The sequence below is a fragment of the Malurus melanocephalus genome, unplaced genomic scaffold, assembly GCF_030028575.1.
Source record: "Malurus melanocephalus ecotype Western Australia unplaced genomic scaffold, MMel_1.1 scaffold_281, whole genome shotgun sequence".
Lineage (NCBI taxonomy): Eukaryota > Metazoa > Chordata > Aves > Passeriformes > Maluridae > Malurus > Malurus melanocephalus.
The window spans coordinates 454,310-479,715 of NW_026623513.1; the positions used below are offsets into that span (position 1 = coordinate 454,310).

Sequence of the window (25,406 nt, forward strand, 5' to 3'; positions counted from 1 at the left end):
TTTGAAGCTTTAAATCTTGCTACTTCAGCTCTGAAATGTTCTCACTTCATACTTTTCAGCAGTCATGATTTTCATTCATAATCCTGAGCATGCATATTTTAGCAGTGAAGTTTCACCTCGGATTCCAATCCCAAGAAAATACAACACAATTAAAGAAATGTATCAAGCAGATGATAGATGTTTAGTCAGTTATATTCACTGAAAGTGTACTCAGCCTTGGAAAGCAGGAATTACTACCAATAACACACAAGATCTCAACGTCATTTTCCAGGAAAATGGAAAGGAACAGCTCTTTTGTTAGAGAGCTCTTAGGAGGTAAATAAAAATTTGGTGGTGATATAACATAAATTGAAATTTTATTAAAGCATTTACTAAAGACAAATAGAAGAAAACSAGGCAGTGGTTAAGAGGAAGTAAAAAGCAGAATGAACAGCAGCAAAATAATTAGGTCATGTAWATGTCTTAACAGTTTTACTCTGTTAAAATATCTCTGCTAAATCAGACAGCATTTCCTTGGCGTGTGGCATTATCCCTGACAGATGGATGTAAGAAGACATTCAGAAACTAAGCCTTACTCTACGTGACAGTACCAACCTGATAATGTAATCAATAGAGCTTCAGGGTACATGGAATTAGCTGAGCATTTTAGTTAAATGTGACTTCCCACATGGAAGTGTGTCARGGAGACAAGGAGCAAATGAGGGTGATGTGCATGCCTGCAGATATATTCTGATATACATGCCTGCAGAAAGCAGACAAATTGAGAGTTAATCTGAATTGCAAGTAATCTAGAAAATGAAATACCAAAGAAACAATTTACTTATGCCAACATCAGCAAACACATACATGAACAATTTGAAACAACTATGAAAAGACACACCATTACCATTTTATTTTCCTGAGGCAAGTAAATGTGATTTAGAAATGCTTAAACTTTTCCCATTAATCTCGATGCAAGAAAATAGAAAAAGTAAACACTCTGTTTTATAGTGTTTTGCAGTTATAGTTAAATCAGAGAAATTACATTCACTTGCTTATGCTTTGACCCTGCACTTCTGAGTCACTGAGTCTCATTTTTGTACCAAGAGTCAAATTTTCCCTTTTCCCTCTATACTGACAGTAAAGGTTTTCCACCTCTTCAGCCACAAGAGCTGAGTTTCAATCGTGTAGCACTTCTTTCCAGCCTTCCCTGAAGTGGCAGTGACCGTAAAAAACCAGCCACATGCATGAATGGGTGTGGATGTGACTCCAGCTGAACCCCTCTGKCCCTGCACAGGGAGTCTCCAGCTCTCATCATTCACAGCCATTTGGCCCCTCTGTTTCAAACCAAAGGCTACAGGCCAGCTGGAAGGCTCTCAGGGTTGGGATCCAGCTTCCTGCCTGGCAAAAGGACACACATGTAGCGGATATTTTGGATGGAGGCATTCTCCAACCTTCCCATTGGAACAGGGATGCATTAACATATTCCAGATTTGCTGGAGTACAGAGCAGGAGTGTGGCTCTCTGCATGTTAGCAATTGACCCTTCAGCTGGGAGAGCAAATCCAGAGCTCTGGTCACTGAGCCAAGCCTAATTCTGTGCYTTACATTACACTGCTACTGTCTCCTCTTATTCTGAAAAATTACACTGAAAGTCATATTCAAAAGCCTGCATGGACTSTATATTTGCTGCAAAATCTTGCTAAATGGTCTTGCCCATAGCAATGTTTGTGTCTCAGTCTTGGAGTGGTGACATTTCCAGAAACTGATAAACAATCACAAATAAGAAGAGGCATCCACTACCAATCACACATTTTCCCGTGGGCAACACTGACAGTGCAGAAAGCCTTAATTCGCTCTCTTCGAGGTTTTTTTGGTTTGTTTTTTTGTTTCCACACAGAGCACACTAATTTACTGCGCCAGAGCTGAAATATCAGTTTGCAGGTGCCACAAACACCGCAGGGATGGCAGCAGAGGCACTGCAGGTCCAAGGGAGCTGCTCTCCACAACGTTCCAGGCACAAGGGGAGGAGGAGATAGATCAGCCCTTTACAGATGTTTCAGTGCTAAACAAAACACAACAACAGGAACTGCTTCAGAGAATAAATGTGAACTGTCAGGGGTGATGGGCTGGAGGAAGCAAAAGCCTTTCTTTCCATCTGTAAACTTGGTGATAATCACAATGAGGGGAAAAACAAAAGCTGGAGGCAATGCTTATGTACTATTTGTGGCTCATTCACAAAAACGGATTCCTGTGCCAAATGCCTTAAGAAATGCACATTTTCTTGCTCATACTCTGGACAGATGACACAGAATAGCTTCAGGAAGTAAATGTGCAACTTAAGGAATCAATTACTAACTCAGAGTGGCAATGTTGCAGAAAAGTCGGAAGAAAATTCTCCTTCCAGAAAAAAAAAAAAAAGGTACCTAATATTATAGCATTATTTCATAGGTCAGCAAACTTGAAACTTTTTGATTATTTAAAAAATCCTAGAATCTGCAAGGGAATTGATATTTTCATGAACCAATACAACTGAATAAATAAATATTTGCATATTTGTAGTGCAGTTAGTGAACTACACTCCTGAAAAATGAAAAATCCATTAAAGATCTAATATTTGCTGGTCAAGAACCTGACCTCTGTTAAAACAGTAAACCAGCAAAGTGGATGATCTAGCCACAAAATAAATATAGAATTTCATCTACCTTACATGTGCACTTGGTATTGATCTTAGAGGCTATAAAAAGTTATTTCGGTTTTCTCCCTTCTCGTTTTTTTTGGCCCAAATTATCTGATTTTAAAGATTTCACCACACAGGATAGAATAATGACATTTCCATGAGAGAATAAAATTCAAATGAATATAAATGTTGCYGCACCTCACTTTTATTGTCACAGGCATGAAAATGATAATCTGACAGGTTATATTTAAGAATAGGTGACAACGAACTCTGCTAATTTATGGGGAAAGAYGATGCATATTCAGGCAGTAGAAGTTAAAAGTTAGTATAAAATAATACTCTAAAAGGAAGTGTTTTTGTAACTATCACCATACAATATTAGAGACAATGCCTCAATGACATATGTATTAAACAGACATTTGACCTACAATTTTATAAAAAAGAAATTCTCTAACAATTGCAGGTTTTATTTCTTAGTGAYCAACACAAAGCAAYGTTAAAAAAATCATAGAAATCTCAKAAGGGAGRCCTAGAAGYTTGTCTAATGCAGAAAATGTTCTGTTTACGGAGTGCTTTGTCAAGTTAATTAACTAATTAATTGACTGAACTCATAACTGAAAAATTCCCTTTTATGAGTCGTTTTGGCCCTGCCTTTTAGCTTGAAGTATAAACTTTTTTTTTTTAATATCCTGACCACCAGTGGTGGTTGCACATATATAGAAACAAAACCTTCCACATTTTCATTGCTGATCTCAGAGACTTGTGAACAACATGAGGAGCTCCATAAATTTATTATAAAACCCATTACTAAATGTTATTTAGCATTTGCTCCCGAGGCTTAGTGCTACGCTAAATTAATAGTGTTATGGTTTCTATTCAACAGATTGCCTRAAAGTATTACATAAAAGATTAAAAACCACATTATAGTAACAAYGGGAATCACTTTTAATCACATCAAGAATAACAATCTGTGTTTAATGTCTTTATTTTGTACCTTAAGACTCTACATTATAGCCCAAAGCATTGTCTGAACATCTTGTTACTTCTTGGTTTAGMATCAACGTATATGAAGAGCTGCACAGATGTCTGTACATTATAGCTGGAGAATAAGAAACAATAAATATTAAGAGAGGTCTGACACAGCATAAAAGTCCCCAATATAATATATTCTGATCTGTTAAAGACAACTTCATTGATCATTAACTTCAGGCATGTGGCACTCAGTGACTTTAGGGTCACCAAGCAAACCTGCAGGGAAGGACTGTCCTGAGGAAAGGGAATGATTTTCCTTATGGATGGTGATGTTCATGGTTGTGGGCATGACCAGAGAACTTGCAAACCTGCTGAAGCTTTGGGAGGGATAAGGACAGAAGACAGAAACCTCCAGGAATCAGGCTCTGGAACATTCAGGCAGTCTCAGTGAAAAGATGTCACTATTCAGTCCCAGTTTAGTGATGCATTTATTTCTCACTTCCACCTGACAGAGCTGTCAGGAATTCCCAAGGAAATCCTCCTCATTCARCCCACCTCACACTGCCTTGCTGCAYGCCAGGCTGTGCCAGAAGAGTCTTCTCTCCAGAATTCCTTCCTTCCAAAGCACATTCCCTGCTGCCTTTCCAGCTCCAAAGCTACTTAACTTAATAAAGAACTATCCCCTGCTCTCCTCAGCATCACTATTGGAGTGCTGCTCTATCAATCACTTCTCCCTCCTGACTAAAATGTCAGTGGTTCACAAACCTCACTGGAATTACTAGAAGTAACCCACAAATAAAGAGTTAAGAATCTGAACTGGAAGGAACTAAATAAACAAGCAAAAAAGCCCAAAGAAACAAACAAAAAAAAGAGAAAGGTTTTGCAAATATGACAATGCATTATAACAAAACTAACAAAGATTTTGAACAAAAAGTGCCATTAAAGTGTAGTTATTTCACAAGGAATTTAAACATCTGTGAATTAGGATTTCACTGCCAAGCGAGATCTTCATCAGGGCATTTCTGTCACTAAAGGTGATGGCAACCTGGGGACACATCTGTCCTTTCCAATATTGCTGCCCTTTTGCAGATTTCCTGTGACGTTTAGACCACATTCTTATSAAGATCTTAAATGAGGGGTTATGCCATACAGCTTGAGAAGTGCTGGCATTGCTATGACACAAATAATAAAATCTGATCAGACCTATGGGATAAAAGAGACATTTCGGGTACTGTTTAAAATGTAAGCAACAAAATGTCAAGTATAATTTCTGTGCATAAATTTTATTTCAGTCTGAAACCCACTCTGACTGAAATTCACAGCTTACTCTCCTGGACATAAATTGGTTGTGATTCCTTGAGCAGAGGCAGAACAGGAATCAAACATCTCCAAGATTAACACAAGTCTGGAACTGCTGCCTCCAGCTGCAGTTTGGGATCCCCTGACAGCTCCTCTCCATTCTGCCTGTGTCCCTCTCCAACATCAGCATCTGTATCCAACACTTCCACACTTCATTTTGAAAGGAATTGCAGGTTTTTTCACTTTCAGCTGAGTAATATCTCGCTTTTACACCATGCACCATGGTGCACTGCATGAGATTCACTTTTTAATATCACCTAAAGGATATTTTGGAATTTTAAATTCTAATTATACAGATTCATATCCTCCAGGTATAAACAYATTGGTGATCCTTAATGAACGTGGGCTCTTCCAGTAGTAGAAGTCAAATAAATTGAGCTACAGTGCCTTTGAGCTAAGATGTGAGTAATATTGAATGCCCACTTCTTACTGACTTGAAATCTCATATGATCTGGCCCATTACATAATATAAATTTAATTTTTGTCCAATTTCTTTCAAACTAGTTCTCAAAGTAATGAAGTTTTGTCTGYAAAGCAATTCAATCAATTCAACTTCTGTTCACCCCCGAGCAGACAGCCACAATCACATACGAGAAAAAGAAATCTCTTTTTCTGATGGTTCCAACACTTTCTTTTCACTCATTGATGGGGTTATTCTGGATATGGTGTCATCCTTTAGCTTGCATTCCACTCYTCTGGAAAATGTCAGTTGTAGTTTTCTTACTTTATTTTGGAAAAAGCTGTTAAAAATCCATGTTATTTAACATAATAACAGTAAAAGTGTTGGAAGCACCTGAAGTCATATTTCAGTCTCTAAAAAGCTAAACAAGGATACATTTTGTATGATGGAACAGAATAGCCCATGTCAGGTGATCTGAGAGCARATAAAAGCCAAGAACCCTGAGGTTATCACTAACCTTCAGATCTTCTTATTTAGACTATATATCTGATTTTAGGGGGAGGGAAAAGTAATTTAGGTCTCGAGAGGCTTACATTTAATTAGTTTTTAATCCTTTTCTGCACCCGATGCCTCAGAGGATGATTTCATCTTTAAATACATCTAATTGCATGTATTTTAATTGAGAAAGCCTACAACATGCATAATAGAACTACCAGGAGTTAAAGAACGGTTTTATATTTRAATGTGTTTATATTTAATTTAGAATTCAGTAAACAGGGTTTCACTCTCTGCTGGAGTAAACAGGTGAAACCCAATTAACTTCAAAGGGACTGTTCCCAGTGTGCAGCATATGTGAAAGTCGTGGATGATTTGAGTCTAAGGACACCTGCAAAGTGTCATTATAATGACAGCGAAAAGAAAATATTTCACACTCCTGCAACACCTCTGAAAAGTTCAAGTTGATTGTGGGAGGGGAGGGATAATTGCTTTGCTGTTCTTTCATTTGATTGAATCACTATTCTTGAATTAAATTATTAATCTTGAATTAAGATATTAAATTTTGATTAAAATGTATATTTATTTGAGTAGCAGAGATAAGCTGTTTTGATAAATAGCATATCTACATGTTGTTAATTCTCTGTGGAAACATTTCAGAAATAATGGCAACACTAAATATTAGAAGTGAAACTGAGCTTCTGCAATCTTACACAATCTCTTTATTTTTTTGACATGGAAGGACATTGCATGCACTCATGTGCACACAGTTTTTGGAATTTTTATGTACCATTTAACAAACTGCTAAAATGTAGAAACCTTTTTAATTGATAAAATGTGCACTGCAGAAGTTTAGTTTCACTTGCAATATCAAGACTAGCATATTCTGATATGACAGAAGCAGAGCAGATGCTTTKCCATCAGAGACATGGAAATAATTTAATTTAATTTCCTGATTATATTTGCATTTTCGATGATATGCTTTGATTTTTTGTATTTTTGCACATAATCATGTAGCCGAGCTTGGAACAAACTTTAATTCCACACCAAACTTTTCTGCTGCCAACTCCAGCTATTACAGTGTGTCACGTTGGTTAGCTCAAAGGAACAGGAGAGGCAACCCTTGCTCATTTCCCTGAAGAAGAACCATGTATCATGAAAATTTTTTTATTTGTGAAAATATCTGTGTCAGGCAAGAAGTGCAGTTCTGGACYAGCACAGAGTTCACTTTAAACTCCAAAGTAATGGCAAAAAGGTTGGGGGACAAACACATAAAGGACAAAAGAATCAAACACCAAATTCTGGCAGCAGCTTTGCGAAGAACTTYGTTGAACAGAAGATCATAATCTTAACTGAACAAGAGTGAGGGTGAAAATTGCCCTGATAAGGACATCTACAACTCCTCTAAGTACACCAACAAAATGAAAYGAGAAAAATCAGAAGATATAAAAAAGTTGCACAACCTGCAATAGYATTACAATTCAAACGGTGGATTCTGTTGAAATGGATGTGGTTTTCATCCGTAAGTATTAAGGATACCTTTCAGGGAGCTGGAATATTTAAATACCTTGTCAGTTTTGAGAAGTTAAACAGAAYAGCTGATTATCTCCAGTTATCCTTTTGCTGCTAAGCCCACCTTCATGACATAYCTTATTACATATTTATGACTTAATGACATCTTGTAAAATGGGTGCAATTCCACAGTATTTAACACGTGGAAATGGAATCTCTCCACATTCTTAGTGCACTGTGCAGGCACAAAATCCCTCACACAGCACAAATATTCCAGACCTGTATTCAGTGATGMTACACTTCCTGTTGGAAATATCTAAAATATTTGAACTATTCAGAATAAATCTGAACAAGTGGTATGACACCGAAGCATATCATTGCTGCGTTTTTAAACAGTGACAGTTGTGAGCGTTTTTCATGGCACTTTTCTTCTGCTGAGTATCCTTGAAAATTCTCTGATTGGATTTGCTAGACTTCTAGAAATGTCACTGAATAAATCAGAACACCAGACCACATTCTGTGAATTTTTKCCTCAAAATTAACTGCCTGTAATGAGTAGCAGATACTTTGCTTTGTMGCAAAATAGACAGATGGTCAGTTAATCTTAGGCCTTGGCAAAAACCTAAAGGGAATATTGCTAAATAATAAAATAAATGAACACATCAAATCCAGCCTAATTTGAATATGAAAATTAAACTCTATTCATGCTATTCTTATCCAAATATCTTAAGTACCAAATAAAATTCCCCTGGGAAGAATTCTCTCATGGATCAAATTGTTCATAGTGCTCCAGCAAATGCARTGTAGTACTGATAAGAATAAGGAAAACAGGGCACTTCTAGGAAGGAAGTCACCTTCTAAATTTAAAATATTCTCYAGAAATTACTGAAATGCTATAAACTGTAAAATTAGATTTAACTTCATTCCCAATGAATTTTTGAGAAAAACAGGGGATCTGATATATTAAATACAAAATATTCATAAAAACTGAAAACAAAWTTGTGTTTTCATGCTTTCTCAATTCATGGAAATGTTGAGACAAAATACCRAGAAGCATAAAAATGGAAAACAAAATTATGCAAGTCTGAAAATGAAATGTTTTTATCTCTTCTCAGACTGAAAGCAGGGAGAARCCTGGAACACGTAGTGAACACAGCAGTGACTTGGATGACTGTCCAGYCATATTCACCAGAAACTTTGTGTGWTGCTTTTCTGAATTTGRGGAAAAACACTCTGGCAAAGAGAATACAAGATTAGATTTCTACCTGGACCAATTCACACAAAAGAAAAGTATAATCTCTGTCCCTTCCTACTAACAATGACAACAGGCACTGACAGGCTTTGAGGAGATGAAATTCTCTAATTGTGTATGCATTTTCTTCAATTCTGAGCCCCTTGCTCCATATTCAAATTCAACCAATGGCTGCCACCGTTGTGTGTTTTTTCATAGGATGCTGCCATTCAGCCAGATTTGCATATCAAGMAAAAGAGGTGGAGCAGTTTAATCACTTGTTCTGGCACACAAGACATTAATTACATTAATTACAGTCTTCCAAGTATTATTTAGCTTCCCAGCTTTCCTGGTGCTGATTACTTTGTAGCACTTTTGTGCAAGGTGCTTGTTTTACATTTATTTACAGTACATGAAACCCTGGAAACATGTCTTGTTTGTTTTGAATCACAAGCCACATGATCTATGGGATGCCTAAAACATGAAGTTGGAATCCATTTTCCACTAAAATATGCCCTTTAATATTTTAAAATATGCCCTTTAATATAGCCTGAGTATAGGCATATCTTATTTAAAGTCTCTGCACAGAACAACGTGAAAGTCTAGAATTAACAAGCAGTTAATTAAAGTGCCAAAGTATATCCATCTAAGAGACAGGAGACTAAATATCCTAAATTAACTTAAGATTTATAAGCAGTTCTTTGCCATTACCCTTTCAAAGCCTGAAGACACAAGTTAATGCCTGAATCTGCAAATTGGGTAGAGTACACCAATCTCTCTTCCAAAGTGACTATTTTATCAGGGACTGAAAGAAAAGTAATCAGACAAAACCAGCACTTTCAGCTTCTCCAAAACCAGTGCACAAATAAGGTTTGGTCTGTTTAAACAGACACAGCAACAGAATACTAATTTCATAGTGGGTTCATTTCAGAGCGGTGGTACTTCTTCAATTCATTTTCTAGGGAGTCAGAAACCATAACAATTAGTATGGCAAAAGAAAATGCAGGCTTCTTCCCAGATTTTCAACTGTAGCCTATTCCATCACCAGATAACCAGGGSAAAACTTGTCTCCTCACCTGCATTTGGAGTCGCAGAGAAACATTTATACCCTGATTGCAAAACTGAAATAATCTACACACCCTTGCACCTGGAAGTGAGTCACTGCTGGAATTTTATAGGAAATTACCTGTATAGAACAAACTACAGCTTTCAGGTTGAATGGTTTTAGGGAACACATATGAAATCTGGATCTCTGTGAGGAAATCAACAAAGTAATGGTTCATCACTTTAATTCAAATCAACAAAAACACTGTGGTTTCCTGATATGGAAAAAAAAATTCTAAAGGAAAACAATATTCTGGAATGGGATAAGAAAATTAGGTACACTAGGGAAATTAGATGCATTAGGGAGAAATTTATGTTAGAATTAGGAGAGAAAGTGAATAAAACTAAGAAATCTAGTTCATTTTATTCTGATCAGCATGTTCTATACAAAATATTCRTATGTCACAGCTGAAGGAAGGAACTTCTCTGCATCATGCAAGTTTGGCCAACACAGAATTAAGCACCCAATCTCAGATAATGAAGGCTAAAAAAACATTTTAGGAGAACCATTTCTAACATTCGATTAAAAAAGCCCTCAGAATATGCAAACAAAATCCAGTGAGAAAATAGTTCATGACATTGAAATGGTTCATAAATGAAAGATTAAAGATTTTGTCCTTCACACAGCTGAAATGTCAGCACAGAAAAAAAAGAAAAAACAATATTATAAATGGGGACTATACACCAAATCTGGAGGATGCAAATCATTTTTTGAGACACTGCAGGGTGAAGAACTTGGACCTTGTGTAATAAAGGAAAATGTTCTCTATTACAGAGTGAATAAGAAGATGGAGGAAGCATTACCAGGTATCATAATTTTAGGTTAGCAAAGAGAAGATTGAAGTGACACAGCAAAATTGAAGGAGAAAATGAGATCTCTACCACTGATAAGAAAACTAACAACAAGGTTAAAATTGCWGCAAGAAAGGTACAAGACAGGCATCAGAAAAAGCCTTCTCAAAGTACAGAGAAGTAAGGAATGGAATATATAAAGTTTGTAGAATTTCTTACACTGAAGACTTTTATGGGTAGATTTGGCCATTACTGACAGACAGTTGTAGGCTCATTTGACGATGGACTCAAGTGGGATTTCTTGTCACTTGTTTAAAATCTTAGAGCTCCATCTCTGTCTAATTCCCCAGTCTTTAACATCAGAATAAATAATTCTACTCTGCAAACTACGCAGGCACTTCAAGTCATTAGCATCAAATTTTGAAAGTTGTGCTCTTCACATAWAAATAAAAAATCCATATATACACCTCCATGGAAATAAAATGGACTCTAAGTAGGGTTATTATAGTTAATCCTTGTCAACATCACTGGTTTCCTGCAAGATTCCAGATAACTTTTCTGAGCTAAAGTACATATGCTGAGGTGCAGCATTGGTAATTTTTCTTTTTTTATTAAATTACAGCACAGACTTGTCATAGRAAGTTCTCTTCTTTGTTGTTCACTAATCACCAGTAGCTCAAAAAAATAAAAATCCTGATTAAATAATACATGAAATGCCCCCCCAAATGCCAATACTTACATACATTTTCACATTCTTTTCTTCAACAATGCATACAGCAAAAAAAAAAAAAAAAATTAATACTCTTTTATAATTGTAACACATTAGAACATGCACGTGTTGATGCAGCAAGTTAAAAATTAAGCTTATGAATTATTTAGACTGCTTGGAAACATAAAAAACCCCCATTTGATTAAATTTCTTARTCAATATAAAAGAAAGAATGCAACTGCCAGCAACACCTGGCTCAATAATATTTAAAATAGCCTGTAAAGGACTTGGACTGGGTACCTGCACTGCAGTTCTGCCAGCATGAGTTATGGCTACAAGGACAGCACTAAATCCTGTAGGGGATATCTTTATTGTTTGGTGTAAAAGGAATCCCAAGCATTTGTCTTAAATGTTGGGTACGTCAGTCTGGTCTGTCTCCTGACCAARCCTGCTTTGCAAACTCTGCAATCCCACCCTTACCACGAGTTTCTCATCTCTGCCTACAGTTGCCTTTACAGCTGRGGCAGAGTGGAAGGTGTGGCTGCATCCATCTGCCCTCACGGCTCCATCCCTCTCACATCCCTGGGCAGCCACAGCTCCCTGGAAACACGCTGAGAACGGCAGGGGAGGCTTCTCAAATGCAGATCTCTCTTACTCTCATCACTGACACAAGAGGCTTGGAAAGATGTGATTAAGAAACTTCCTGTCTAGTCAGTGCAAGAAAAACACAGAAACATTGATGCTAGATTTTCCCATCCTTCTTCACTTTCATTTTCATTCCTTGCAGCTGTCTTTCCCACAGGATAACCCATAATGATTGTGTATCTACCCCTGTCATACTGACTGACTTCACAAAACAGACATTCCCTACTCTACAACAAAAATCAGACTGAAGTTTTCATGAGAAATCACTGGTGACTGGTACTTAAACAATCAAGGTTTAATAAAGCAGTMTCTCAGATAACTCTGTGTCCTCTAAAATCAGCAGTACAAATATTTGGAAAACTTGGTGGGTGTTCTGACTGTAGCAGMAGACTGTGGGAAGAGAAAGACTGAGAGAAACTGGCAAAGATGATTAATATAAGTTTATGAAATAAATAATGCCTRAGGGTTAGCTGCTGCAAAGACAAATTGCCCCTAGAGGAGACAGATTCTAGTTATGGAGAAATGAGCTATCACTTTTGGATAGCTTAATTTATAAAAGAAACAAACTTCTGAGCCTAGAATTATTTATAGGGAGAAATTACAAGACATATGGCTAAGCTGTTAATAATCATGAAAGAGAACAAGGAGGTGTAATGGTCAGTTATCTGTCAAGAGATAAAATGGGATGAAAGGTACCTTTCCTTTTAAATCAGCAGATTTTCACACACAACKTATACAAAAAGAATTTCAAAGGTTCTCTTCAAATGGGTCAGATTATCACATTCATTCCTGATGTCAGTATGGCAATTTTGAAAGCACATTGTAGTGTGTATAAGAACAATGTCAATGAGATTGTGAAAATTACCTGAAATGCTCATTTTCAAAGGCTATTGATAATAATAAGATACGCCCCTGGTCAAAGCAAAACCTGAAAGCAATATGCAATGGAACAGGCACGACGCTTTTAGTCCATAAAGCATCTCAGYAAAAGGTGTTCTTTGCTCTCTAACATGAAACAGATCTGCCAGACACAGGGAGGAGATGCAGCACACTCAACAAGGACAAGAACCTCTCACAGACCAAACCACTGCAGACTTTATTTCMTTTTCCATGAGAAGCAAAGCCCAGGTATTCAGACACCTGCTCTGGAGCACTGCACAGCCACCAAACCCTTCGGCTCTTTCCCCTCAATGTGTCCAAAGTGGAGTTGTAATCTGATAGTGAGATGTTGTCTTCGTCTGTGCCTATTTCGTGTCATTGCACAGATTCCCAGGGACAGAATGTTTGCTAAAAGAAAACCTAACAATACCAGGGTGACACTTTTTTKGGGAATCCAGCCTCTCCAGCAGCATGGCCAAGTGCTGTGGATGGTGAGAGGAGTCACCTTTGCAATGGTCCAGCTAGATCAGGACACACYCTCCAAATGTTCCAGCACATCAGCTCCTCTGGCTGTGTGAGCATTTTGTTGTGGAGGAATATCTAAGATCACAAACAGCTCATACTGAACTCTCCAGCCATCAGTCACCACAGCCTTCCATCCCTGCTCCTCCACTCCCCGCTCTCGAGGAGGAGGTCAAACTCCCAAGAGAAATGGGATAAATTTCCTCCAAGAATGCAGATTTTTGCCCCTTCTGTGGCTGTGCCTGGCTGAGGCTGAGAAGGGCAGGGTGGGAYGCCCTGGGGCTGTGCAGGGCTGGTACAGCGGGCAGCTGGGGGACACCATTGGCCACGGTGTCTTCTGAAGACACCCTTCATGAATAAAACATGCATCCAGCTCTTCAGTCTGTTGCATTTTGGAGCATTTAATTTCTTAATACATTAAAAATAAAACAATGAGTAGCTGACATGTTATTTTAGCATAATTGCCTGGGGTTATTACCATTCTGTCTGACAAAATTAGGGAAAAGTGTAATCATTGCTGAAGGGAAAAAGCAGGCAAATTGCAGAAACCCAGCAATAGCAAGTTAGTTCATGATTAAAATGTTAAACTTGAATTATTTTGTAATATTCTTTCCCCAATATTCATTATCAACTTCAAAACATAATGCACCAGTTTCTGTCCATATGAAAACATAAAGATTGGGAACACAGTACAGRAACACAGATGCCATGGTACAGGACTTCATTGACCTTTAAATAATATAAGCATAGCCTTTTACTTTAAYAGACTCCGGCATTATTGTAATTCTGTCCTGGTTAACCACAAAATATGAGTTATTACATATTTTAACCAGGTCAGCTGTGTTAGGGTCAGGATTTTAAAACAACCACAAAGAACTTCAGTAGATTACACAAATCATATRCAGGATTTGATAGGTCTGAACAAAAATGATTATCAAGTCCTTTTAAAGGACTTGTGAATGCAAAATGTGAATTTAATGATTATATTAAAGTCAAAGAATAGAAAAAGATTTGAGGATTATTTTCTGAGCTCCTTGAAGTAAATTTTCTTTTCACTTTGAAAGCAAGACAACTAGATTAAGGCAGACCACAGATAAAACACCTTGCCAGGCAGGCAGCCTCCAACCAGTCATCTCCTGCACTGTTAAAAATCAGCTGCAAACACACATGCTAAGGGAAACACAGTCACAGTATTTAGCATATTCCTATACTGTATGTGATGTGTTAGGAAGGCAAAAGTTCAACTCTCAGTCAGATCAAACACGTCCCCATTATTTACAGTTCCTGGGATTACCATTAGCCACACCAAACAGCCCTACTGGAAGTAGCCCTCCCAGTGATTAGAAAATTGAAGTAACTTTTAATCTTGAACCCCACCCCACCAAGGCTTGCATTAATGCCTTGCTTAGATTAGCCTGCTGTGCAGCATCACAACCCAGCACCACCTCTGTCACCTCTGCCAAACTCTGCTGCCACAGAGGGCTGAGAAACACCCTTGTTAACTGATGCAGGAAGGAAGCAGAGAAAAAAAAAAAGTGTTCTGACACAGAAAAAAATCCATCCAGCACGTATCTTTTGCTTGTGGAAAGTAAACACCACCATGTTCTCATGGATGAGAGAATCCTTTTAGTGTGAGTGCASTCAAGCTAAGGAATTAAACAGGGTTTGGCACTTTGCTTTTCTGAAAATCCTGTATTTCCTACTAAATCAGCACAACCAGTGAATGCACAAGTTCCAGAGGTGAACAGGAACAGAGCCTGGGCTCACTAAACTCAGTGAGTTGCTCTATTAAAACTGAGGTGAGGAGTAGTGTTGACACAGGGGGTTGTTTGAGCAGCTTGGGTACCGATGCAAACCCTGGCTGCGACACAACTAAGCTGTCACCATGACAATCACCATCAGCACAGCAAAATAATCCATTGTTTGCAACATGTCCTTCTAGATGAGACATGGTTTGTTAACTGCTGATGTCCTGTTTGAACTGGACTACTRGAATTGTTCCACCATAAAATTGCTGCAAAAGCCATGTTTGTAAAGGACATGTTAAGTCAAGGGTTTCTTGTCTAATAGAGTTAAAAGCAGGATTCAGTCCAGTTTCATACCATGGTTTAAAAATCAAGACTGTGCAGCAAAGCTAACTGACAATAGTGTCGTAAATTATACATTAAACTATCTGTCTCACAAAAACCCCAAAACAACAATAAATGTTCATTTATGGTAAATGCATCCTACTTAAAYGTTATCTATTACCTCTGTGATTTTACAGCCTGAAAATGCATCTTATCTACCTACAGTACTTCAATATCTCTTTCAATAATCTSTTTAAAGTACCAAGAAGGAAACAAAGTGCAGTAAATTTGGATCACTGAGCAGGGGACTATAGAATGTCTATCAAGCTGCATAAGGCTGCTCTTTCAGAAGCAATCCTCTATCACATCATATTGTACATGGCCACAGAAATCTTTGTTGCACAAAAAACTTYTACTTGCAGTATTGTCCACACTCATTCACTCCTTGGAGTATAAGACGCAGTGAAATATGAAAAACCTTAGAAAAACTTCAGATTAGAAACATTGTACATATAGTCCTAAAATGAATATAATAATATAAAATAATAATATTATTATTACTCATATTGTTATATATTAATAATATTATTAATATATTAATATTAATATTATTAAAATAAATAGTTTTGATAACTGTCTTCCCAAAAAGAATGTTAATGCAATCACTCCTGGAAAAAATTAAACTGCCTGAAAAATCCCTGGTTTACTTCATTTGGCAGACTGAGAAATCCATCAGCACAGCATGCCAGCATCACAGRAAATTAATGTACCATATATTAAAGTGAGAGACCACAATATGTTAAAATTTAATTAAATGGCCTTGTTTCTAGTAAAACCAAACAAAGAACTATTTTTTTTATTTTGCAGTCACTGACAGGAAAATTCTCAGACATGCATGTGAAAATGCATAACAAAGCAACAACCAACATATGTTGTCTTTAAATTAWGCTTCCTTTCTTTCCAGCTTTTCTCTCTCTGGCACAAAGGAGTCAAATAGCTAGATGGGAACTCTCCTTTAATCAGCATTTTCCATGGGTTACCTTGGAATGGCCCCCACTTGTTTAACYGTCTCTTTTGTATCACTTCCATGGTGTTTGGTTCTTCTTTAAATTGTAGGAAGCATTTACTGGGGGAAAGTTCAGAGTTTTAGAGTTCAGTTCAGTGACCATATGTGCAACTAATCCCTGAATACCTTGAATATAAAAAAAGAATTCATTCTGAAGAAATMATTTTGTATCCCAAAGCTTTCAGTGTACTCTCTCTCCCATTGAAATTATTGAATGCAGAAAAATTAGATTTGCGGAACTGAAAACAAAGAACCGTGGAAAATGAGTTTCTTGGTTTATGTGTTTAACAAATCCAAATGTGTTTTCATACACTGCAGGCCCTCATCATAGATAAATACTGCATGAAAATGAACCTGAAATAGATTTCTACTCACGCTTTGCTGTCAGCACCTTCCAGCCTGGACTGGTCTTTCTGCTCATCTCTTCTCCTTTTACTCCCTAAATGGAATATGGAGAAAATTATGTTAATTTAGTAACTCTGAAGTGTCATACAATGGAACTGAGATAAAATTAGGTTTCTATGCTCCCTGTTATCAACCACAGGCATTTTTGCAACATCAAAGCCATGAGAGTTTCAGTATTTAAAAATATTATTGCTGAAATAATTTGTTTACATCTGGTCTTGCATATTCCAAAGTTTTCTGATTGGAAAGGAGGACARTGTTCTCATATTCTTATTTGTTCATAAGGGTAAGATTAATGCACACCGAAAACCTTTGAACCATGAATAAATGGATGAGCTTTTCCTAATGCAGGTTATCACTATGTAATGGCCATGACCTCCAGTTATAAAATGAAATTCTTTCAATAGCTGCCATTATGGGGCCTTAAGATGCCAAGAATGAATGTTTTTAGTTGTCTCTTAGAGAAAAAGAATTTAGATGCTTTCACATAAAATATTCAGTGATGCTTTTATTTTTCAATATTCCACACGATAAGAATCCAAAACCCTTCCAAAAATTACCCTTCATTGCTCCCTATCTTCCAAGCAATGCATTTCAAAAGATTACACCTTTCCCTAACATCAATTGATGTAACTAGAAACCCCCTGGGCTTAATTCTTGACTCTTAACTAGAAATACAGCATGATAACATTGAATACATTTAACATTATTTAAAGATATATTAGTTAAATACATGTTTTACTAATAAATAATATTTTGGCAGCAAATGTCTGATGATCTTATTGTGTTGCCTCTTTTAGTGTTTTCCTGTTTCTTCCTTTTAATAGTAAAAATATCTTTAGAACATATTCTTATCTACATTAGTTACTTATTCCAAAGTATCCATGTGCTTCATTTTCCAGAGTAAATACAAAATAAAATAAAATAAACACAATTGCAAAATGGAAATGATGAAGCATAGGATAATTACCCTTCAGCAAAATTGCTGCATTGATAATCAAAAATGAAATTTCAAATGCTGACTATTCTATAATAAAAATCAAATGTATATATAGTCACTGGGAAAACATATACCTCTGGTTAGATATTGTAAATAAAATTATGCACAATAATGTCACACCTGTGGGATAATTCATGCCTTTACCCTAAATTAGGTCACATGAAACACACAAAACTATTTATTTGATTAATGAAGAACTAGAGCTCGCTTTCCTCTAGGCACAATATATGGTGCCTATAAAGTTGTTTTTCTGGTCAATCTAATAAAGCTGAAGGTCGTTGGACAGTGCCTGGGTTATGGTCTTCTATCACTGGGAGGGTCAAAGGTGCATGGACATGAGCAGCTCAAATATTTCACATGGACTCTAAAGAGCTGGAGGTGCAGAAGAAACTTCTTCATATTAAAATTTAAATGATTTTTCATTGGTACTAACTTCATTAGAAAAGCAAGGAAACAGGAGAGTGGTAAAATGTCTAAGGACAATACGGTTTTTATATGTACTGTGTAAATGGTTTTTCATTGTTAAAAATGTTTAGTAACATCCAAGTTCTAGTAATTAAATGGTCTTTCCCTGAACTATGACATTATTCCAACGTGTTTAATTTAATTTGAATAAAACAAAATGGTTTTGTTAGAAATAACAAAGACCATGGTGGATTGTTTCTGTGCTTATCTGGCTGACTGCTCTGGTGTGATGAACAGTGCATAATTCCTGCTTCAAGGATCCAGCAATCCCAGCCTTTGTGACCAAGCAAGATCTAGCAGAAATGTGCTCAACTTGAATAAGCTGGGCATGAGTCTTCTTGGGAGGACACAGTGAGAAAGACATTCCAGACGGTGCAGAACCATCCAAGAATGATATTAAATATGGTTATATGATTGTCAAAAACTATATGGTAATGTTAATAACAGAGCAGCCGAATACACCAGGAAGCAGGCAAGCTTTTGCATTTCACACACACACCAACATTGCTGAAGTAAATCACAACTCAACTGAAAAAATACATCTGTTAGAGAACTAAAAATTCCACATACTGTGTAGAAGGAAATCCTACATTCAATTTAAAAAGTCATAAATAAAACCAGAAGCAAAATGAATGCCATTAACACAGTATAAAGGTATGACTTAGATATTTCGAAAAATCACATTAGACAGAAAAAAACCTAAAAAAAMCAAAAATAGAGCAGAAAGAAGAAGCAATCTGAGAAAACAAACACAAAAACAAAACAAAACAAAACAAAAACAGCAACAACAACAAAAAATCCAGTCTCATGGAACACACCTAGAAATAAAAAGAACAATTTCAATATCAAATCCTTGTGTCACAGAATTGCACATGGCAAGTTGTAGAACTTTCCTGGTCACATTTTGAGAGACTGCACAGCACAAAAAGTTCCACCTCATACGATTTTACTTCTCATCCACATCATGTGTTGTAGCAGCCGGTGATCAAACAATTGCAGCACACTAATACCAGTTTTGTGTGCCTAATGTAACTTACAGGAAATCACTAATGATAATACTTTCATCCTGGTGGTAGAAAGGTAGCACAAAGATGAAAAAACAGTTCTATATGGAAGGCAATGTTTTGAGCACGAGAGAAAAYACCATATGGAAAATTGTTTTCCTCTGCTTCATCATCAAACCATTTCCAAATGATGTTAAAAGCTTCTTATGATTCAGAGATTATTTTTATAGACATTCATATACATGCGGGCGCTCCTACATTCTTCATGCAATTGCTAATCAGCTATTTATTTTAATTATTAATCACACAGTTAAATGACTAATATTGCTAGGCACTAGCACAAATTTTAACATAAAAATTCTACTAAAAGTTTATTGGAAGAGCATTTTGYACCTTATACACAAACTGTATCTGTACCCCATTCACCAGATCCATGTTAGATTTGTCATCCAGGTTACATTTTCATTTATCATCTGAGCATGGAACTTTAATACCTGTTCAGCATTTTTCTGAATGCTTCCCTCAATCTCTTTTGTTAAACTAGATGAGGTTAATCTGTATTTAACCTTTTATCTGACCATAAGAGTTTTTTAAGTTTTCTGTTGTAAAACAGAAAAATAGCAGGTTGGCTTTACTTTATATTTGAAATAATCAAAATAAAGGTTTAGGGCTTGTGCAGACACCTGAAGAAAAAATGTATTTTCAAGGGTGTTCAGATCTCAGCAGTTCCTACTTAGCTCTGTTGCTAAAAATGTTTATTAATATTTTTATAATGCCCTTTTTATGCTTCTATGAATATAAAATGTATTCTACCTCAAAAAAAAAAAAACCAAAAAAACCCCAACAAAAAGCATTTTCAACCTAAATAATAGTATAACCAGGAAATATGTGATTGTTTATTTACCATAAAAATTCTTCAAAACTTTGTTTACAGTTGAGTGAATTCATTATAATCTGCAATAGATATTTATAGTTAATCATASAGCAGGTGGAATCTTGGGGTAATCTTACTTAATTTTTATATTAATAGATTTTAGGATGGTTGTTACTTCAACCAAATCTTCTATCATTAAATGCAAAATGCTGGACAATGTCATTAGTGCAATTAATTAAGCAGCTAATGCATTGTGAGGAGGATATTCAATTACATCCCAGTGGAACTGCACACCATGAGTGTCATAACCAGGTCAGTTTGAAATGTTTGTATCCATCATTACAGCKCCATTCAGCGCAGCAGAGAGACTGAACTAAATCACCCAGTGCCCATTCAGTCACTCGTTTCCTATTTCAGCCTTGTCTGACATAGATATTAATATTATTTCTCGATTTCCTCCTTCAACATGCATCCCATGTGAACATTAAAAGCAGACAGAGTACAATGGTTGGCTTGCAATAGAAAATTGCATGTTTAAATGCAATCTTGACCAAGAAAGTCTATTACACAGAAWCATTTGAAAGCATAAAATGTTAGCCAATACTTCATATCAGTTTAAAGACAAGCAAGTCAGTTGAATGTGTTCATCAAAACTGCCTCACGACAGGATATTATTGCTCTATCCTTTTGCATAAGTCGATGAGACTTGAAATGTTTATTTCGCACCTTTTTCAGAAATTATTAGAAGTCACAACAAGTCAGAAATCTCAGAATTTTTAAACAGCTTAAGATCAAAGTGGTTGAAGACATGAAAATATTTATATACCTGTTGACTGGAASAAATGTAGGTTGTAACACCAAAATAAATATTTCTGAATAACATTCAGGAAACTGATTCAACAACATTTAAGCTTTTACAGATTATGCTTAATTATGAAATTGATTTCTGCCTTGTGTGTTAATTTCCAAACTGCCAGAGTAGAAGTGGTGGTTACAAGTTTTCTGATGTAAACTTCTTCCAYCCCAAGTATTTTTTGTAGAAGCTGATATTTGTGATAAATGGCCCTCTAGCTTCAAGTAACCCTCCAGTGTGTTTATTTCATTAATAGACTTCTAACCACCCCTACTACCCTCAACATGATTATTGATGGCTACATTTTAAGATTTCCTGTTTAAAGTTTTCAGATTCAGTTTAGGACAGATTAAAAGATGCTAATATCTGAAAAAAAAAAAAAAAAAAAAAAAAAAAAAAAATATAATAAAATAAATAAAATTTAATTTTAATAAAATAAAAATAAAAAAAAAAAAAAAAAAAAAAAAAAAAAAAAAGCCTACCTCACAGAAAAATAATTTAATCTTTGTATTATTTATTTAGTCAACCATTTATTTCAATTGAAACAGTGAGCATCTGTGTGAATGAAAGAACATTCTGCTGCCACCAAACCTTAGAGAGTAAAGAGTAACACCTTGAGGTGCTTGGTTTAATGACAGGGAAAAAGGAAGGAGTTGAGTTCTGTCAATTCAAAACTGATTTTGAATTATTTCCTTCTATAAATGGCTTTATATCTCAACTAAACTGTGCTCTAAACTACACAGCGGCAACTTTGAAATGTCTGACTGGTTTTGGAGTTCTTCAAATGCAAAATATCCTAAGCAGACATTCAGCCCTCAGGAACACAGGACATTTTCCAGTTAACATGCTTCCTGTTCTCTAGTTCTGTTTATACAGCCGTCACTCATAAATCCAACAGCCATGAAATCTGCACCTGATTTAAGAAAATGCAGTGTGTATTGTTACCATCTTACAGTGTGCTGATTTCAGTCAGTTCAAAGATGCACCAATATTTCTTACTTTCCCCAGATTTTCTAGAATACTGCCAGATAAGGATTTGGTTTTGCTTTTTCTCTTATATTTCAATAACATGAAAGACTGAGATCACCTGTAGTGTTGAATCTGAATTGACCCTAACAAAAGGAAAACGAAATTATACTGAAATTCCAGTGACCTGCACATTTACCCACCTCCTCTGCAYTGAGTATGCAAACCATGTACTTAAAGCAAACAACTGTTACAATCAGAATTACTGGGAGATTCTTAATTAAAATGTGATCTCATGATTCCTATGGTTGCCATGGCAACTCAGGCTAAATAAAATAATCTGGGTGATACTACATCAGCACTCTTTGTTGTTTTTAATGTGGGTTTACGATTGCAATCACTATATTAACAACTGTGCTTACTTTATTAGCATGATTTATTTTTTCTTGGGAATACAGCCTTAGGGATACATTTTAGGCTGCTTATGCTCCAAGAAGACAGAATTCATTAAATCCAGTCACTAATGTCAAATACTTTCATGCCATATGGCTGCCCTGCTACTTCTTGGTGATCACTTAATTATGGGTCTCTTAGTTGGGTTTTGCTGGTTGGTTATCAAGGTCATTACTCTCCTGCTGGTGCAAAGTGCAGGCAACCAAAGAAGCCCATGAGAATTAGAACAGCGAAAGATCAAACACAGAAACTTTAGAAAATTTTGTTTATAGAGATTTCTGCCTTCTTTTTAATGGAAATTTTAGCTTGTTTGTAAATTTAAGACAAAGATTTCTTACTGAGACAAATGGTTATTTTTTTTCATTTCTCTCTACATCCCTCAAATACATAGATACTTGTGAATCTCATAAATACTGAAAACTCCACAGCAAGACCTCTGGGTGAAACCAATTAACAACCTCCTTCAGCTTCTGAGAATGCTTGGAACTAAAATTATTTCTTCCCTGATTAATGTGCTTTCATTGCTCATTTCTTCCCACACAATGAAAGAAAACCTTGTTTATAGAATCCTGTAAACAGGATTTTATAGACTCACACATAGCAGGATGCTATAGACATTCTGTACATTATGATTTGGAATGGAGATGGTAAATATACAGTTCTGGGTATAGGTTTGGTATCCAGTCACCAAGGAGACAACAAAATATCTAAAATTTGCACGGATTTACCATCAGAATTTTTGTTTACTCAGACACTTTGAATATAGATTTGTGTAGTAAATRAACACTTATTACCAATATTTTTCATTCAGAATATTTGATTATACCTTTACATCATTTAAATATCAATCAAACCAATAACTATTTGCTCTGAGTTTCAAATTTAATTATTTTGCACAAGTAAATCTGCAAAAATGTTTTTTGAGAAAAATGCAATTGGTCCAGAAATTAGAAGCAAAAAAAGAAATTTCATTTCTTCATCTATTTTAGGAGCAAGTAGAAACTTTAACTAAGTTGCAAGGGGTACTAGGATTTTGCAACACATATAATCAATGTTGTCAATGTCATGATCTGAAAATTTACTCAAGCTCCCACAGAGTCAGAACGCAGGTTTGACTTAAATAAAGCTATGTATTTTCAAGTCAAGAACAAAGACAATTTCGTGTCCTATTTTTGCTGACATTTGTCATCTTCATGCTGTGATCAGATAAGCTCAGAAATTCTAGCTGGAGTTGTTCACTTTCAGTCAAACATCATAGAAACTATTGTTATGCATTTCACTTTTTTCCTTTTTATATTTACAGGTCATTTACTTGCTTGTTTTTGTGACAGCTCGGGGCTGGTGAAGTCTGCCSTTCACTTGAACTGATCCAATGTTTATTAACAGCATCTTGACTGCAGGAGGTCAGGGGCRAGTGGCACATGAAGATTTGCATCCTTTTCAGAAGTAAGCAGTATATGGCAAAGAGCACATCAAATACGTAACAGATCCTAAWATTGAGACTTCAGCAAGAAAAAAGTACATTCCATGAAATGTTTTCCAGACTAGAATCAAAATGTAGCTCCTAGCCAACAATACTTAGCCAAATAAAAAGTGAACATTTTTCTAAATGTCACCATATGTATTTTTAGACGCCTGTTAGTACTGATGARATGAAATAACAAGTTGTTAAGTCAAATGAGATTTTCCTGCTATTCCATTCCTTTCCAATGTTATCAGTACTCAATTCAACTACAGTCAACCCAAATTGTATTTAAAACACAAGGAAATGGCTCTTTTCTCACTGTGTTTCTGAACTAAGTTTGGAGTATGTACATCCCATGTTCTGAAAAATCATTCACATAGAAATGCCACATTAACACAAATAATACTATAATTGAGATGACACACTCTTCCCACTGACACAGAAGACAAGCACCATGCAATAAATTTCAGTAGGAAGTACACTCACCAACATTAATTTAGAGAGCTCAGGAATTAAAACAACCTACTTAGTTCTTTTAGTCTAACTGATCAGATAGATTTTACATTCCACATTGTTGTATTGGAAATGCCTAGGCAGATCAAAATGTCAACAGTGTGTCTCTGCAAACACATCCTTTTGGTTTCTAAGAATTTTCAAGAAAAGTGTATTTTGGAGATGGATCCTTCTGTTTAAACCACTGTTTTATGATTATTATAGAAAGAGGACAAAAATTATTAAATGGAAAAATTGTAACCTTGAAAAACTGGRGTCTAATAGAAAATACAGACATGTATCTAAGGATGGAGGAAAATAAACTGTGAAGTTTAGTGTGGCACGAGCTTGAAATTGGAAATGATAAGTATGAAAATTAAACAGGTAGATTTTGCTTTGGAACGTAAGAAGACAAGTAAATAGTCAAAACAGAGCAGTTCCTGGAAATCAGACCTACTCTAATTCCCCAATGCTGATTTTGGACATCCAACATGCATCTCCAAAGAAATGCAAACAGAAGTCAATTCAGGCTCTTCTGAGATAGAAGGGAGCTTTGCCAATGAGATGAAGTCCAGAGCCAGTAGGAAAATCAAATATTTACAAAGAAAGGCTTAAACTGTTCTGCCAGAGCCAGCTTCAGCAGGAGTCACTTAATTGATGTTAATAGTGCTTTAGCTGTCAACTCAGCAAACTCTAAGACATGAAACTGTATCATCTGTGTGTGTATGAGGATTTCAGCATTTTCATTCTATCCCATTCAGCTGCTCATATTTTTACTTTCAGTATTACCCTCTTAATCTCTTTAAATATGTGACTTCTTTTTTGCATAATAAATTAAAAGCCAATTGTAATGTGACAAGACCTTTCTTTTTCTTTGACAAAAAAAAACAAACTTAGGAATCTGCCAATATTAGAGAAAACATTTTGCTCCTTAAAATTACTGCAGACAAATTGTCTACTCAAAAAAAAAAAAATTGCCTGCTGCTCACCAGGCTTTTCATTCTGAATGTTTTTTA

The 25,406-nt window shown here is 36.0% G+C and overlaps 1 long non-coding RNA gene across 1 annotated transcript in view; it reads right to left on the minus strand.

Moving 5' to 3' along the window:
- The window catches only part of LOC130579608 (uncharacterized), a 192,587-nt gene that overhangs the window by 39,781 nt on the left and 127,400 nt on the right, over positions 1 to 25,406 (minus strand). Inside the window, exon 2 of the long non-coding RNA XR_008966023.1 lies at positions 16,789 to 16,852. This is a non-coding gene — a long non-coding RNA (uncharacterized LOC130579608). The remainder of the gene's footprint in view (positions 1 to 16,788; positions 16,853 to 25,406) is intronic.